Source organism: Carassius auratus, chromosome 26 (assembly GCF_003368295.1).
Source record: "Carassius auratus strain Wakin chromosome 26, ASM336829v1, whole genome shotgun sequence".
NCBI classification, from domain to species: domain Eukaryota; kingdom Metazoa; phylum Chordata; class Actinopteri; order Cypriniformes; family Cyprinidae; genus Carassius; species Carassius auratus.
Genome location: NC_039268.1, coordinates 9,384,230 through 9,398,588, shown reverse-complemented (window position 1 = coordinate 9,398,588; position 14,359 = coordinate 9,384,230). Strand labels below are relative to the sequence as shown.

General features: G+C 42.9%; 23 non-coding genes across 23 annotated transcripts; all 23 read left to right on the top strand.

The window, feature by feature from the left end:
- Window positions 1-250: 250 nt before the first annotated feature.
- Window positions 251-323, top strand: trnar-ucg (transfer RNA arginine (anticodon UCG)). The gene has a single exon. It is a non-coding gene; the product is annotated as a tRNA-Arg (tRNA).
- Window positions 324-1,686: 1,363 nt separating this feature from the next.
- trnar-ucg (transfer RNA arginine (anticodon UCG)) lies at window positions 1,687-1,759 on the top strand. Its single transcript has one exon. It is a non-coding gene; the product is annotated as a tRNA-Arg (tRNA).
- Window positions 1,760-1,920: 161 nt separating this feature from the next.
- trnar-ccg (transfer RNA arginine (anticodon CCG)) lies at window positions 1,921-1,993 on the top strand. The gene has a single exon. It is a non-coding gene; the product is annotated as a tRNA-Arg (tRNA).
- Window positions 1,994-2,329: 336 nt separating this feature from the next.
- Window positions 2,330-2,402, top strand: trnar-ucg (transfer RNA arginine (anticodon UCG)). The gene has a single exon. It is a non-coding gene; the product is annotated as a tRNA-Arg (tRNA).
- Window positions 2,403-3,445: 1,043 nt separating this feature from the next.
- Window positions 3,446-3,518, top strand: trnar-ucg (transfer RNA arginine (anticodon UCG)). The gene has a single exon. It is a non-coding gene; the product is annotated as a tRNA-Arg (tRNA).
- Window positions 3,519-3,673: 155 nt separating this feature from the next.
- On the top strand, window positions 3,674-3,746 carry trnar-ccg (transfer RNA arginine (anticodon CCG)). Its single transcript has one exon. It is a non-coding gene; the product is annotated as a tRNA-Arg (tRNA).
- Window positions 3,747-3,939: 193 nt separating this feature from the next.
- Window positions 3,940-4,012, top strand: trnal-cag (transfer RNA leucine (anticodon CAG)). The gene has a single exon. It is a non-coding gene; the product is annotated as a tRNA-Leu (tRNA).
- A 162-nt stretch (window positions 4,013-4,174) lies between these two features.
- On the top strand, window positions 4,175-4,247 carry trnar-ucg (transfer RNA arginine (anticodon UCG)). The gene has a single exon. It is a non-coding gene; the product is annotated as a tRNA-Arg (tRNA).
- A 1,056-nt stretch (window positions 4,248-5,303) lies between these two features.
- On the top strand, window positions 5,304-5,376 carry trnar-ucg (transfer RNA arginine (anticodon UCG)). The gene has a single exon. It is a non-coding gene; the product is annotated as a tRNA-Arg (tRNA).
- A 155-nt stretch (window positions 5,377-5,531) lies between these two features.
- trnar-ccg (transfer RNA arginine (anticodon CCG)) lies at window positions 5,532-5,604 on the top strand. Its single transcript has one exon. It is a non-coding gene; the product is annotated as a tRNA-Arg (tRNA).
- A 193-nt stretch (window positions 5,605-5,797) lies between these two features.
- trnal-cag (transfer RNA leucine (anticodon CAG)) lies at window positions 5,798-5,870 on the top strand. The gene has a single exon. It is a non-coding gene; the product is annotated as a tRNA-Leu (tRNA).
- A 162-nt stretch (window positions 5,871-6,032) lies between these two features.
- trnar-ucg (transfer RNA arginine (anticodon UCG)) lies at window positions 6,033-6,105 on the top strand. The gene has a single exon. It is a non-coding gene; the product is annotated as a tRNA-Arg (tRNA).
- A 1,056-nt stretch (window positions 6,106-7,161) lies between these two features.
- On the top strand, window positions 7,162-7,234 carry trnar-ucg (transfer RNA arginine (anticodon UCG)). Its single transcript has one exon. It is a non-coding gene; the product is annotated as a tRNA-Arg (tRNA).
- A 155-nt stretch (window positions 7,235-7,389) lies between these two features.
- Window positions 7,390-7,462, top strand: trnar-ccg (transfer RNA arginine (anticodon CCG)). The gene has a single exon. It is a non-coding gene; the product is annotated as a tRNA-Arg (tRNA).
- A 193-nt stretch (window positions 7,463-7,655) lies between these two features.
- On the top strand, window positions 7,656-7,728 carry trnal-cag (transfer RNA leucine (anticodon CAG)). The gene has a single exon. It is a non-coding gene; the product is annotated as a tRNA-Leu (tRNA).
- A 234-nt stretch (window positions 7,729-7,962) lies between these two features.
- On the top strand, window positions 7,963-8,035 carry trnar-ucg (transfer RNA arginine (anticodon UCG)). The gene has a single exon. It is a non-coding gene; the product is annotated as a tRNA-Arg (tRNA).
- A 1,056-nt stretch (window positions 8,036-9,091) lies between these two features.
- On the top strand, window positions 9,092-9,164 carry trnar-ucg (transfer RNA arginine (anticodon UCG)). Its single transcript has one exon. It is a non-coding gene; the product is annotated as a tRNA-Arg (tRNA).
- Window positions 9,165-9,319: 155 nt separating this feature from the next.
- Window positions 9,320-9,392, top strand: trnar-ccg (transfer RNA arginine (anticodon CCG)). The gene has a single exon. It is a non-coding gene; the product is annotated as a tRNA-Arg (tRNA).
- Window positions 9,393-9,585: 193 nt separating this feature from the next.
- trnal-cag (transfer RNA leucine (anticodon CAG)) lies at window positions 9,586-9,658 on the top strand. The gene has a single exon. It is a non-coding gene; the product is annotated as a tRNA-Leu (tRNA).
- A 234-nt stretch (window positions 9,659-9,892) lies between these two features.
- Window positions 9,893-9,965, top strand: trnar-ucg (transfer RNA arginine (anticodon UCG)). The gene has a single exon. It is a non-coding gene; the product is annotated as a tRNA-Arg (tRNA).
- Window positions 9,966-11,430: 1,465 nt separating this feature from the next.
- On the top strand, window positions 11,431-11,503 carry trnar-ucg (transfer RNA arginine (anticodon UCG)). Its single transcript has one exon. It is a non-coding gene; the product is annotated as a tRNA-Arg (tRNA).
- Window positions 11,504-13,386: 1,883 nt separating this feature from the next.
- Window positions 13,387-13,459, top strand: trnar-ucg (transfer RNA arginine (anticodon UCG)). Its single transcript has one exon. It is a non-coding gene; the product is annotated as a tRNA-Arg (tRNA).
- Window positions 13,460-14,280: 821 nt separating this feature from the next.
- trnal-cag (transfer RNA leucine (anticodon CAG)) lies at window positions 14,281-14,353 on the top strand. The gene has a single exon. It is a non-coding gene; the product is annotated as a tRNA-Leu (tRNA).
- The last annotated feature ends 6 nt before the right edge of the window (window positions 14,354-14,359 follow it).

Below are 14,359 nucleotides of genomic sequence, written 5' to 3'. Positions count from 1 at the left end.
AGTCCCACCTGGGTCGTCTTTCAGGGCTTTCATTTAAGTGGGCTATGCAAGAAATTTCAGGATGATAACTTCAATATGACACTATAGCCCCAAGAATTAGCATAGAACTGGCAATTTCATGATATTGCTTTCAGTTTAGTTTGTTTCTGACTGTCTGTCAATGACTCTGGGTTCGAATCCCAATGTCATGATATCGCTTTTAGTTTGTTTATGACTGTGTGTCAATGCCTCTAGGTTCACCAGTGAACGAGGCCCAGTGGCCTAATGGATAAGGCATCAGCCTTCGGAGCTGAGGATTGTGGGTTCGAGTCCCACCTGGGTCATCTTTCAAGCATTGGATTTAAGCTGGCAGTGCAAGAAAGAAAATCAAGGACGATAACTTCACTGTAGACACAAGAATTAGAATAGAACTGGCAATTTCATGATATTGCTTTTAGTTTGTTTATGACTGTCTGTCAATGCCTCTTGATTTACCAGTGAACCAGGCCCAGTGGCCTAATGGAGAAGGCATCAGCCTTCGGAGCTGAGGATTGTGTGTTCGAGTCCCACTTGTGTTGTCATTCAAGAGTTGCAATTCAGCTGGCATTGCAAGAAAGAAATTCATTGGTGAACTTTTACTATAGACACAAGAATTAGCATAGAACTGGCATTTTTTTAAATAACTTTCAATTTAGCTTGCATCAGAATGTTAATGAATACCTCAGGCTTAATCAGAGAAAAGGTCCAGTTGTCTAATAAATAAGGCATCAACCTTCGGAGCTGGGGGTTGTGAATTAAATTACCACCTGAGTCGTCAATGAGAGGTTAGATTTAAGTTGGCTGCGCAACAGGTACCAAGATGATAAGTGCAAGGAGACACAATAGCTGTGACAAAGGAAAATGAGAGTTAGCATAGAACTGCCAACGGAACATGCGAACTAGCAATTTCATGAAAACTCTTTCAGTTTAGTTTGTTTCTGACTGTCTGTCAATGCCTCTGGGTTCACCAGTGAACAAGGCCCAGTGGCCTAATGCATCGGTCTTCAGAGCTGGGGATTGTGGGTTCATCTTTCAAGGTTGGTGTTTATGTTGGCAGTGCAAGGAAGAAATTCTAGGACGATAACGTCAATATGACACTATAGCCACAAGATTAATCATAAAATTGGCAAATTTCTGAAAACTCACTCAGTTCAGCTTGGATAAAACGGTCTGTAAATGCCTCTGTGTGGGCTTGTTGGAAAATACCCAGTGGCCAAACGGATAAAGCATCAACCTTCAGAGCTGAAGATTGTGGGTTCAAGTCATGAGAATTATCATAAAACAGGCAATTTTCTGAAATCTCACTCAGATCAGCTTCGGATAAGATTTTCTGTAATGCCTCTGGGTTCACTAACAGATGTGGCCCATTGGCCTAATTGATAAGGCATCAGCCTCAGGAGCTGGGAATTGTGGGTTCAAGTCCCACCTGGGTCGTCTTTCAGGGCTTTCATTTAAGTGGGCTATGCAAGAAATTTCAGGATGATAACTTCAATATGACACTATAGCCCCAAGAATTAGCATAGAACTGGCAATTTCATGATATTGCTTTCAGTTTAGTTTGTTTCTGACTGTCTGTCAGTGACTCTGGGTTCGAATCCCAACGTCATGATATCGCTTTTAGTTTGTTTATGACTGTGTGTCAATGCCTCTGGGTTCACCAGTGAACAGGGCCCAGTGGCCTAATGGAAAAGGCATCAGCCTTCGGCGCTGAGGATTGTGGGTTCGAGTCCCACCTGGGTCATATTTCAAGCGTTGCATTTTAGCTGGCAGTGCAAGAAACAAATTCAAAGACGATAACTTCACTGTAGACACAAGAATTAGAACAGAACTGGCAATTTCATGATATTGCTTTTAGTTTGTTTATGACTGTGTGTCAATGCCTCTTGATTCATCAGTGAATGAGGCCCAGTGGCCTAATGGATAAGGCATCAGCCTCCGGAGCTGGGAATTGTGGGTTCAAATCCCACCTGGGTCATCTTTGAGGGCTTTCATTTAAGTGGGCTATGCAAGAAATTTCAGGATGATAACTTCAATATGACACTATAGCCCCAAGAATTAGCATAGAATGGGAAATTTTATGATATTGCTTTCAGTTTAGTTTGTTTCTGACAGTCTGTCAATGACTCTGGGTTCGAATCCCACCTGGGTCATCTTTCAAGAGTTGCATTTAAGCTGGCAGTGCAAGACAGAAATTCAAGGACGATATCTTCATTGTAGACATAAGAATTAGCATAGAACTGGCAATGTCATGATATCGCTTTTAGTTTGTTTATGACTGTGTGTCAATGCATCTGGGTTCACCAGTGAACGAGGCCCAGTGGCCTAATGGATAAGGCATCAGCCTTCGGAGCTTAGGATTGTGGGTTCGAGTCCCACCTGGGTCATCATTTAAGCTGGCAGTGCAAGAAAGAAATTCAAGGACGATAACTTCACTGTAGACACAAGAATTAGAATAGAACTGGCAATTTCATGATATTGCTTTTAGTTTGTTTATGACTGTCTGTCAATGCCTCTTGATTTACCAGTGAACCAGGCCCAGTGGACTAATGGAGAAGGCAACAGCCTTCGGAGTTGAGGATTGTGGGATCGAGTCCCACTTGGGTCATCATTCAAGAGTTGCATTTCAGCTGGCATTGCAAGAAAGAAATTCATTGGTGAACTTTTACTATAGACACAAGAATTAGCATAGAACTGGCATTTTTTTAAATAACTTTCAATTTAGCTTGCATCAGAATGTTAATGAATACCTCAGGCTTAATCAGAGAAAAGGTCCAGTTGTCTAATAAATAAGGCATCAACCTTCGGAGCTGGGGGTTGTGAATTAAATTACCACCTGAGTCGTCAATGAGAGGTTAGATTTAAGTTGGCTGCGCAACAGGTACCAGGATGATAAGTGCAAGGAGACACAATAGCTGTGACAAAGGAACATGAGAGTTAGCATAGAACTGCCAACGGAACATGAGAACTAGCAATTTCATGAAAACTCTTTCAGTTTAGTTTGTTTCTGACTGTCTGTCAATGCCTCTGGGTTCACCAGTGAACAAGGCCCAGTGGCCTAATGCATCGGTCTTCAGAGCTGAGGATTGTGGGTTCATCTTTCAAGGTTGGTGTTTATGTTGGCAGTGCAAGGAAGAAATTCTAGGACGATAACGTCAATATGACACTATAGCCACAAGATTAATCATAAAATTGGCAAATTTCTGAAAACTCACTCAGTTCAGCTTGGAAAAGACGGTCTGTAAATGCCTCTGTGTGGGCTTGTTGGAAAATACCCAGTGACCAAACGGATAAAGCATCAACCTTCAGAGCTGAAGATTGTGGGTTCAAGTCATGAGAATTATCATAGAACAGGCAATTTTCTGAAATCTCACTCAGATCAGCTTCGGATAAGACTTTCTGTAATGCCTCTGGGTTCACTAACATATGTGGCCCATTGGTCTAATGGATACGGCATCAGCCTTCGGAGCTGAGGATTGTGGGTTCGAGTCCCACCTGGGTCATCTTTCAAGCGTTGCATTTAAGCTGGCAGTGCAAGAAAGAAATTCAAGGACGATAGCTACACTGTAGACATTAGAATAGAACTGGCAATTTCATGATATTGCTTTTAGTTTGTTTATGACTGTGTGTCAATGCCTCTTGATTCATCAGTGAACGAGGCCCAGTGGCCTAATGGATAAGGCATCAGCCTCCGGAGCTGGGAATTGTGGGTTCAAGTCCCACCTGGGTCATCACTCAGATCAGCTTCGGATAAGACTTTCTGTAATGCCTCTGGGTTCACTAACAGATGTGGCCCATTGGCCTAATGGATAAGGCATCAGCCTCAGGAGCTGGGAATTGTGGGTTCAAGTCCAACCTGGGTCATCACTCAGATCAGCTTCGGATAAGACTTTCTGTAATGCCTCTGGGTTCACTAACAGATGTGGCCCATTGGCCTAATGGATAAGGCATCAGCCTCAGGAGCTGGGAATTGTGGGTTCAAGTCCCACCTGGGTCGTCTTTCAGGGCTTTCATTTAAGTGGGCTATGCAAGAAATTTCAGGATGATAACTTCAATGTGACACTATAGCCCCAAGAATTAGCATAGAACTGGCAATTTCATGATATTGCTTTCAGTTTAGTTTGTTTCTGACTGTCTGTCAATGACTCTGGGTTCGAATGGCCCAGTGGCCTAATGGATAAGGCATCAGCCTTCGGAGCTGAGGAATGTGGGTTCGAGTCCCACCTGGGTCATCTTTCAAGCATTGCATTTAAGCTGGCAGTGCAAGAAAGAAAATCAAGGACGATAACTTCACTGTAGACACAAGAATTAGAATAGAACTGGCAATTTCATGATATTGCTTTTAGTTTGTTTATGACTGTCTGTCAATGCCTCTTGATTTACCAGTGAACCAGGCCCAGTGGCCTAATGGAGAAGGCATCAGCCTTCGGAGCTGAGGATTGTGTGTTCGAGTCCCACTTGTGTCGTCATTCAAGAGTTGCAATTCAGCTGGCATTGCAAGAAAGAAATTCAATGGTGAACTTTTACTATAGACACAAGAATTAGCACAGAACTGGCATTTTTTGAAATAACTTTCAATTTAGCTTGCATCAGAATGTTAATGAATACCTCAGGCTTAATCAGAGAAAAGGTCCAGTTGTCTAATAAATAAGGCATCAACCTTCGGAGCTGGGGGTTGTGAATTAAATTACCACCTGAGTCGTCAATGAGAGGTTAGATTTAAGTTGGCTGCGCAACAGGTACCAGGATGATAAGTGCAAGGAGACACAATAGCTGTGACAAAGGAACATGAGAGTTAGCATAGAACTGCCAACGGAACATGAGAACTAGCAATTTCATGAAAACTCTTTCAGTTTAGTTTGTTTCTGACTGTCTGTCAATGCCTCTGGGTTCACCAGTGAACAAGGCCCAGTGGCCTAATGCATCGGTCTTCAGAGCTGAGGATTGTGGGTTCATCTTTCAAGGTTGGTGTTTATGTTGGCAGTGCAAGGAAGAAATTCTAGGACGATAACGTCAATATGACACTATAGCCACAAGATTAATCATAAAATTGGCAAATTTCTGAAAACTCACTCAGTTCAGCTTGGAAAAGACGGTCTGTAAATGCCTCTGTGTGGGCTTGTTGGAAAATACCCAGTGACCAAACGGATAAAGCATCAACCTTCAGAGCTGAAGATTGTGGGTTCAAGTCATGAGAATTATCATAGAACAGGCAATTTTCTGAAATCTCACTCAGATCAGCTTCGGATAAGACTTTCTGTAATGCCTCTGGGTTCACTAACATATGTGGCCCATTGGTCTAATGGATACGGCATCAGCCTTCGGAGCTGAGGATTGTGGGTTCGAGTCCCACCTGGGTCATCTTTCAAGCGTTGCATTTAAGCTGGCAGTGCAAGAAAGAAATTCAAGGACGATAGCTACACTGTAGACATTAGAATAGAACTGGCAATTTCATGATATTGCTTTTAGTTTGTTTATGACTGTGTGTCAATGCCTCTTGATTCATCAGTGAACGAGGCCCAGTGGCCTAATGGATAAGGCATCAGCCTCCGGAGCTGGGAATTGTGGGTTCAAGTCCCACCTGGGTCATCACTCAGATCAGCTTCGGATAAGACTTTCTGTAATGCCTCTGGGTTCACTAACAGATGTGGCCCATTGGCCTAATGGATAAGGCATCAGCCTCAGGAGCTGGGAATTGTGGGTTCAAGTCCAACCTGGGTCATCACTCAGATCAGCTTCGGATAAGACTTTCTGTAATGCCTCTGGGTTCACTAACAGATGTGGCCCATTGGCCTAATGGATAAGGCATCAGCCTCAGGAGCTGGGAATTGTGGGTTCAAGTCCCACCTGGGTCGTCTTTCAGGGCTTTCATTTAAGTGGGCTATGCAAGAAATTTCAGGATGATAACTTCAATGTGACACTATAGCCCCAAGAATTAGCATAGAACTGGCAATTTCATGATATTGCTTTCAGTTTAGTTTGTTTCTGACTGTCTGTCAATGACTCTGGGTTCGAATGGCCCAGTGGCCTAATGGATAAGGCATCAGCCTTCGGAGCTGAGGAATGTGGGTTCGAGTCCCACCTGGGTCATCTTTCAAGCATTGCATTTAAGCTGGCAGTGCAAGAAAGAAAATCAAGGACGATAACTTCACTGTAGACACAAGAATTAGAATAGAACTGGCAATTTCATGATATTGCTTTTAGTTTGTTTATGACTGTCTGTCAATGCCTCTTGATTTACCAGTGAACCAGGCCCAGTGGCCTAATGGAGAAGGCATCAGCCTTCGGAGCTGAGGATTGTGTGTTCGAGTCCCACTTGTGTCGTCATTCAAGAGTTGCAATTCAGCTGGCATTGCAAGAAAGAAATTCAATGGTGAACTTTTACTATAGACACAAGAATTAGCACAGAACTGGCATTTTTTGAAATAACTTTCAATTTAGCTTGCATCAGAATGTTAATGAATACCTCAGGCTTAATCAGAGAAAAGGTCCAGTTGTCTAATAAATAAGGCATCAACCTTCGGAGCTGGGGGTTGTGAATTAAATTACCACCTGAGTCGTCAATGAGAGGTTAGATTTAAGTTGGCTGCGCAACAGGTACCAGGATGATAAGTGCAAGGAGACACAATAGCTGTGACAAAGGAACATGAGAGTTAGCATAGAACTGCCAACGGAACATGAGAACTAGCAATTTCATGAAAACTCTTTCAGTTTAGTTTGTTTCTGACTGTCTGTCAATGCCTCTGGGTTCACCAGTGAACAAGGCCCAGTGGCCTAATGCATCGGTCTTCAGAGCTGAGGATTGTGGGTTCATCTTTCAAGGTTGGTGTTTATGTTGGCAGTGCAAGGAAGAAATTCTAGGACGATAACGTCAATATGACACTATAGCCACAAGATTAATCATAAAATTGGCAAATTTCTGAAAACTCACTCAGTTCAGCTTGGAAAAGACGGTCTGTAAATGCCTCTGTGTGGGCTTGTTGGAAAATACCCAGTGACCAAACGGATAAAGCATCAACCTTCAGAGCTGAAGATTGTGGGTTCAAGTCATGAGAATTATCATAGAACAGGCAATTTTCTGAAATCTCACTCAGATCAGCTTCGGATAAGACTTTCTGTAATGCCTCTGGGTTCACTAACATATGTGGCCCATTGGTCTAATGGATACGGCATCAGCCTTCGGAGCTGAGGATTGTGGGTTCGAGTCCCACCTGGGTCATCTTTCAAGCGTTGCATTTAAGCTGGCAGTGCAAGAAAGAAATTCAAGGACGATAGCTACACTGTAGACATTAGAATAGAACTGGCAATTTCATGATATTGCTTTTAGTTTGTTTATGACTGTGTGTCAATGCCTCTTGATTCATCAGTGAACGAGGCCCAGTGGCCTAATGGATAAGGCATCAGCCTCCGGAGCTGGGAATTGTGGGTTCAAGTCCCACCTGGGTCATCACTCAGATCAGCTTCGGATAAGACTTTCTGTAATGCCTCTGGGTTCACTAACAGATGTGGCCCATTGGCCTAATGGATAAGGCATCAGCCTCAGGAGCTGGGAATTGTGGGTTCAAGTCCAACCTGGGTCATCACTCAGATCAGCTTCGGATAAGACTTTCTGTAATGCCTCTGGGTTCACTAACAGATGTGGCCCATTGGCCTAATGGATAAGGCATCAGCCTCAGGAGCTGGGAATTGTGGGTTCAAGTCCCACCTGGGTCGTCTTTCAGGGCTTTCATTTAAGTGGGCTATGCAAGAAATTTCAGGATGATAACTTCAATGTGACACTATAGCCCCAAGAATTAGCATAGAACTGGCAATTTCATGATATTGCTTTCAGTTTAGTTTGTTTCTGACTGTCTGTCAATGACTCTGGGTTCGAATCCCAATGTCATGATATCGCTTTTAGTTTGTTTATGACTGTGTGTCAATGCCTCTAGGTTCACCAGTGAACGAGGCCCAGTGGCCTAATGGATAAGGCATCAGCCTTCGGAGCTGAGGAATGTGGGTTCGAGTCCCACCTGGGTCATCTTTCAAGCATTGCATTTAAGCTGGCAGTGCAAGAAAGAAAATCAAGGACGATAACTTCACTGTAGACACAAGAATTAGAATAGAACTGGCAATTTCATGATATTGCTTTTAGTTTGTTTATGACTGTCTGTCAATGCCTCTTGATTTACCAGTGAACCAGGCCCAGTGGCCTAATGGAGAAGGCATCAGCCTTCGGAGCTGAGGATTGTGTGTTCGAGTCCCACTTGTGTCGTCATTCAAGAGTTGCAATTCAGCTGGCATTGCAAGAAAGAAATTCAATGGTGAACTTTTACTATAGACACAAGAATTAGCACAGAACTGGCATTTTTTGAAATAACTTTCAATTTAGCTTGCATCAGAATGTTAATGAATACCTCAGGCTTAATCAGAGAAAAGGTCCAGTTGTCTAATAAATAAGGCATCAACCTTCGGAGCTGGGGGTTGTGAATTAAATTACCACCTGAGTCGTCAATGAGAGGTTAGATTTAAGTTGGCTGCGCAACAGGTACCAGGATGATAAGTGCAAGGAGACACAATAGCTGTGACAAAGGAACATGAGAGTTAGCATAGAACTGCCAACGGAACATGAGAACTAGCAATTTCATGAAAACTCTTTCAGTTTAGTTTGTTTCTGACTGTCTGTCAATGCCTCTGGGTTCACCAGTGAACAAGGCCCAGTGGCCTAATGCATCGGTCTTCAGAGCTGAGGATTGTGGGTTCATCTTTCAAGGTTGGTGTTTATGTTGGCAGTGCAAGGAAGAAATTCTAGGACGATAACGTCAATATGACACTATAGCCACAAGATTAATCATAAAATTGGCAAATTTCTGAAAACTCACTCAGTTCAGCTTGGAAAAGACGGTCTGTAAATGCCTCTGTGTGGGCTTGTTGGAAAATACCCAGTGACCAAACGGATAAAGCATCAACCTTCAGAGCTGAAGATTGTGGGTTCAAGTCATGAGAATTATCATAGAACAGGCAATTTTCTGAAATCTCACTCAGATCAGCTTCGGATAAGACTTTCTGTAATGCCTCTGGGTTCACTAACATATGTGGCCCATTGGTCTAATGGATACGGCATCAGCCTTCGGAGCTGAGGATTGTGGGTTCGAGTCCCACCTGGGTCATCTTTCAAGCGTTGCATTTAAGCTGGCAGTGCAAGAAAGAAATTCAAGGACGATAGCTACACTGTAGACATTAGAATAGAACTGGCAATTTCATGATATTGCTTTTAGTTTGTTTATGACTGTGTGTCAATGCCTCTTGATTCATCAGTGAACGAGGCCCAGTGGCCTAATGGATAAGGCATCAGCCTCCGGAGCTGGGAATTGTGGGTTCAAGTCCCACCTGGGTCATCACTCAGATCAGCTTCGGATAAGACTTTCTGTAATGCCTCTGGGTTCACTAACAGATGTGGCCCATTGGCCTAATGGATAAGGCATCAGCCTCAGGAGCTGGGAATTGTGGGTTCAAGTCCAACCTGGGTCATCACTCAGATCAGCTTCGGATAAGACTTTCTGTAATGCCTCTGGGTTCACTAACAGATGTGGCCCATTGGCCTAATGGATAAGGCATCAGCCTCAGGAGCTGGGAATTGTGGGTTCAAGTCCCACCTGGGTCGTCTTTCAGGGCTTTCATTTAAGTGGGCTATGCAAGAAATTTCAGGATGATAAATTCAATGTGACACTATAGCCCCAAGAATTAGCATAGAACTGGCAATTTCATGATATTGCTTTCAGTTTAGTTTGTTTCTGACTGTCTGTCAATGACTCTGGGTTCGAATCCCAATGTCATGATATCGCTTTTAGTTTGTTTATGACTGTGTGTCAATGCCTCTAGGTTCACCAGTGAACGAGGCCCAGTGGCCTAATGGATAAGGCATCAGCCTTCGGAGCTGAGGAATGTGGGTTCGAGTCCCACCTGGGTCATCTTTCAAGCATTGCATTTAAGCTGGCAGTGCAAGAAAGAAAATCAAGGACGATAACTTCACTGTAGACACAAGAATTAGAATAGAACTGGCAATTTCATGATATTGCTTTTAGTTTGTTTATGACTGTCTGTCAATGCCTCTTGATTTACCAGTGAACCAGGCCCAGTGGCCTAATGGAGAAGGCATCAGCCTTCGGAGCTGAGGATTGTGTGTTCGAGTCCCACTTGTGTCGTCATTCAAGAGTTGCAATTCAGCTGGCATTGCAAGAAAGAAATTCATTGGTGAACTTTTACTATAGACACAAGAATTAGCATAGAACTGGCATTTTTTTAAATAACTTTCAATTTAGCTTGCATCAGAATGTTAATGAATACCTCAGGCTTAATCAGAGAAAAGGTCCAGTTGTCTAATAAATAAGGCATCAACCTTCGGAGCTGGGGGTTGTGAATTAAATTACCACCTGAGTCGTCAATGAGAGGTTAGATTTAAGTTGGCTGCGCAACAGGTACCAAGATGATAAGTGCAAGGAGACACAATAGCTGTGACAAAGGAAAATGAGAGTTAGCATAGAACTGCCAACGGAACATGCGAACTAGCAATTTCATGAAAACTCTTTCAGTTTAGTTTGTTTCTGACTGTCTGTCAATGCCTCTGGGTTCACCAGTGAACAAGGCCCAGTGGCCTAATGCATCGGTCTTCAGAGCTGGGGATTGTGGGTTCATCTTTCAAGGTTGGTGTTTATGTTGGCAGTGCAAGGAAGAAATTCTAGGACGATAACGTCAATATGACACTATAGCCACAAGATTAATCATAAAATTGGCAAATTTCTGAAAACTCACTCAGTTCAGCTTGGATAAAACGGTCTGTAAATGCCTCTGTGTGGGCTTGTTGGAAAATACCCAGTGGCCAAACGGATAAAGCATCAACCTTCAGAGCTGAAGATTGTGGGTTCAAGTCATGAGAATTATCATAAAACAGGCAATTTTCTGAAATCTCACTCAGATCAGCTTCGGATAAGATTTTCTGTAATGCCTCTGGGTTCACTAACAGATGTGGCCCATTGGCCTAATTGATAAGGCATCAGCCTCAGGAGCTGGGAATTGTGGGTTCAAGTCCCACCTGGGTCGTCTTTCAGGGCTTTCATTTAAGTGGGCTATGCAAGAAATTTCAGGATGATAACTTCAATATGACACTATAGCCCCAAGAATTAGCATAGAACTGGCAATTTCATGATATTGCTTTCAGTTTAGTTTGTTTCTGACTGTCTGTCAATGACTCTGGGTTCGAATCCCACCTGGGTCATCTTTCAAGAGTTGCATTTAAGCTGGCAGTGCAAGACAGAAATTCAAGGACGATATCTTCATTGTAGACATAAGAATTAGCATAGAACTGGCAATGTCATGATATCGCTTTTAGTTTGTTTATGACTGTGTGTGAATGCCTCTGGGTTCACCAGCGAAAGAGGCCCAGTGGCCTAATGGATAAGGCATCAACCTTCGGAGCTGAGGATTGTGGGTTCGAGTCCCACCTGGGTCATCTTTCAAGCATTGCATTTAAGCTGGCAGTGCAAGAAAGAAATTCAAGGACTATAACTTCACTGTAGACATTAGAATAGAACCGGTAATTTCATGATTTTGCTTTTAGTTTGTTTATGACTGTCTGTCAATGCCTCTTGATTCACTGGTGAACCATGCCCAGTGGCTTAATGGATAAGGCATCAGCCTTCTGAGCTGAGGATTGTGGGTTTGAGTCCCACTTGGGTCATCATTCAAGAGTTGCATTTCAGCTGGCATTGCAAGAAAGAAATTCAATGGTGAACTTTTACTATAGACACAAGAATTAGCATAGAACTGGCATTTTTTGAAATAACTTTCAATTTAGCTTGCATCAGAATGTTAATGAATACCTCAGGCTTAATCAAAAAAAAGGTCCAGTTGTCTAATAAATCAACCTTCGGAGCTGGTGGTTGTGAATTAAATTACCACCTGAGTTGTCAATGAGAGGTTAGATTTAAGTTGGCTGCGCAACAGGTACCAGGATGATAATTGCAAGGAGACACAATAGCTGTGACAAAGGAACATGAGAGTTAGCATAGAACTGCCAACGGAACATGAGAACTAGCAATTTCATTAAAACTCTTTCAGTTTAGTTTGTTTCTGACTGTCTGTCAATGTCTCTGGGTTCACCAGTGAACAAGGCCCAGTGGCCTAATGCATCGGTCTTCAGAGCTGAGGATTGTGGGCTCATCTTTCAAGGTTGGTGTTTATGTTGGCAGTGTAAGGAAGAAATTCTAGGACGATAACGTCAATATGACACTATAGCCACAAGATTAATCATAAAATTGGCAAATTTCTGAAAACTCACTCAGTTCAGCTTGGATAAGACGGTCTGTAAATGCCTCTGTGTGGACTTGTGGGAAAATATCCAGTGGCCAAACGGATAAGACATCAACATTCAGAGCTGAAGATTGTGGGTTCAAGTCATGAGAATTATCATAGAACAGGCAATTTTCTGAAATTTCACTCAGATCAGCTTCGGATAATACTTTCTGTAATGCCTCTGGGTTCACTAACAGATATGGCCTAGTGGCCCTCCGGAGCTGGGAATTGTGGGTTCAAGTCCAACCTGGGTCGTCTTTGAGGGCTTTTATTTAAGTGGGCTATGCAAGAAATTTCAGGATGATAACTTCAATATGACACTATAGCCCCAAGATATAGCATAGAACTGGAAATTTCATGATATTGCTTTCAGTTTAGTTTGTTTCTGACTGTCTGTCAGTGACTCTGGGTTCGAATCCCACCTGGGTCATCTTTCAAGCGTTAAATTTAAGCTGGCAGTGCAAGACAGAAATTCAAGGACCTTAACTTCACGGTAGACATAAGATTTAGCATAGAACTGGTGATGTCATGATATTGCTTTTAGTTTGTTTATGACTGTGTGTCAATGCCTCTCGGTTCACCAGTGAACGAGGCCCAGTGGCCTAATGGATAAGGCATCAGCCTTCGGAGCTGAGGATTGTGGGTTTTGAGTCCCACCTGGGTCATCTTTCAAGCGTTGCATTTAAGCTGGCAGTGCAAGACAGAAATTCAAGGACGATAACTTCACCGTAGACATAATAATTAGCATAGAACTGGCAACGTCATGATATCGCTTTTAGTTTGATTATGACTGTGTGTCAATGCCTCTGGGCTCAAAAGTGAAAGCGGCCCAGTGGCCCTTCGGAGCTGAGGATTGTGGGTTCGAATCCCACCTGGGTCATCTTTCAAGAGTTGCATTTAAGCTGGCAGTGCAAGACAGAAATTCAAGGACGATATCTTCACTGCAGACATAAGAATTAGCATAGAACTGGCAATGTCATGATATCGCTTTTAGTTTGTTTATGACTGTGTGTCAATGCCTCTTGATTCACCCGTGAACAAGACCCAGTGGCCTAATGGATAAGGCATCAGCCTTCGGAGCTGAGGATTGTGGGTTCGAGTCCCACCTGGGTTGTCATTCAAGAGTTGCATTTCAGCTGGCATCGCAAGAAAGAAATTCAGGGGTGAACTTTTACTATAGACACAAGAATTAGCATAGAACTAGCATTTTTTGAAATAACTTTCAATTTAGCTCGCATCAGAATGTTAATGAATACCTCAGGCTTAATCAGAGAAAATGTCCAGTTGTCTAATAAATAAGGCATCAACCTTCGGAGCTGGGGGTTGTGAATTAATTTACCACCTGAGTCGTCAATGAGAGGTTAGATTTAAATTGGCTGCGCAACAGGTACCAGGATGATAAGTGCAAGGAGACACAATAGCTGTGACAAAGGAACATGAGAGTTAGCATAGAACTGCCAACGGAACATGAGAACTAGCAATTTCATGAAAACACTTTCAGTTTAGTTTGTTTCTGACTCTCTGTCAATGCCTCTGGGTTCACCAGTGAACAAGGCCCAGTGGCCTAATGCATGGCCTTCAGAGCTGAGGATTGTGGGTTCATCTTTCAAGGTTGGTGTTTATGTTGGCAGTGCAAGGAAGAAATTATAGGACGATAACGTCAATATGACACTATAGCCACAAGATTAATCATAAAATTGGCAAATTTCTGAAAATTCACTCAGTTCAGCTTGGATAAGACGGTCTGTAAATGCCTCTGTGTGGACTTGTGGGAAAATATCCAGTGGCCAAACGGATAAGACATCAACGTTAAGAGCTGAAGATTGTGGGTTCATGTCATCAGAATTAGCATAGAACAGGCAATTTTCTGAAATCTCACTCAGATCAGCTTTGGATAAGACTTTCTGTAATGCCTATGGATTCACTAACAGATGTGGCCCAGTGGCCTAATGGATAAGGCATCAGCCTCAGGAGCTGGGAATTGTGGGTTCAAGTCCCACCTGGGTCGTCTTTG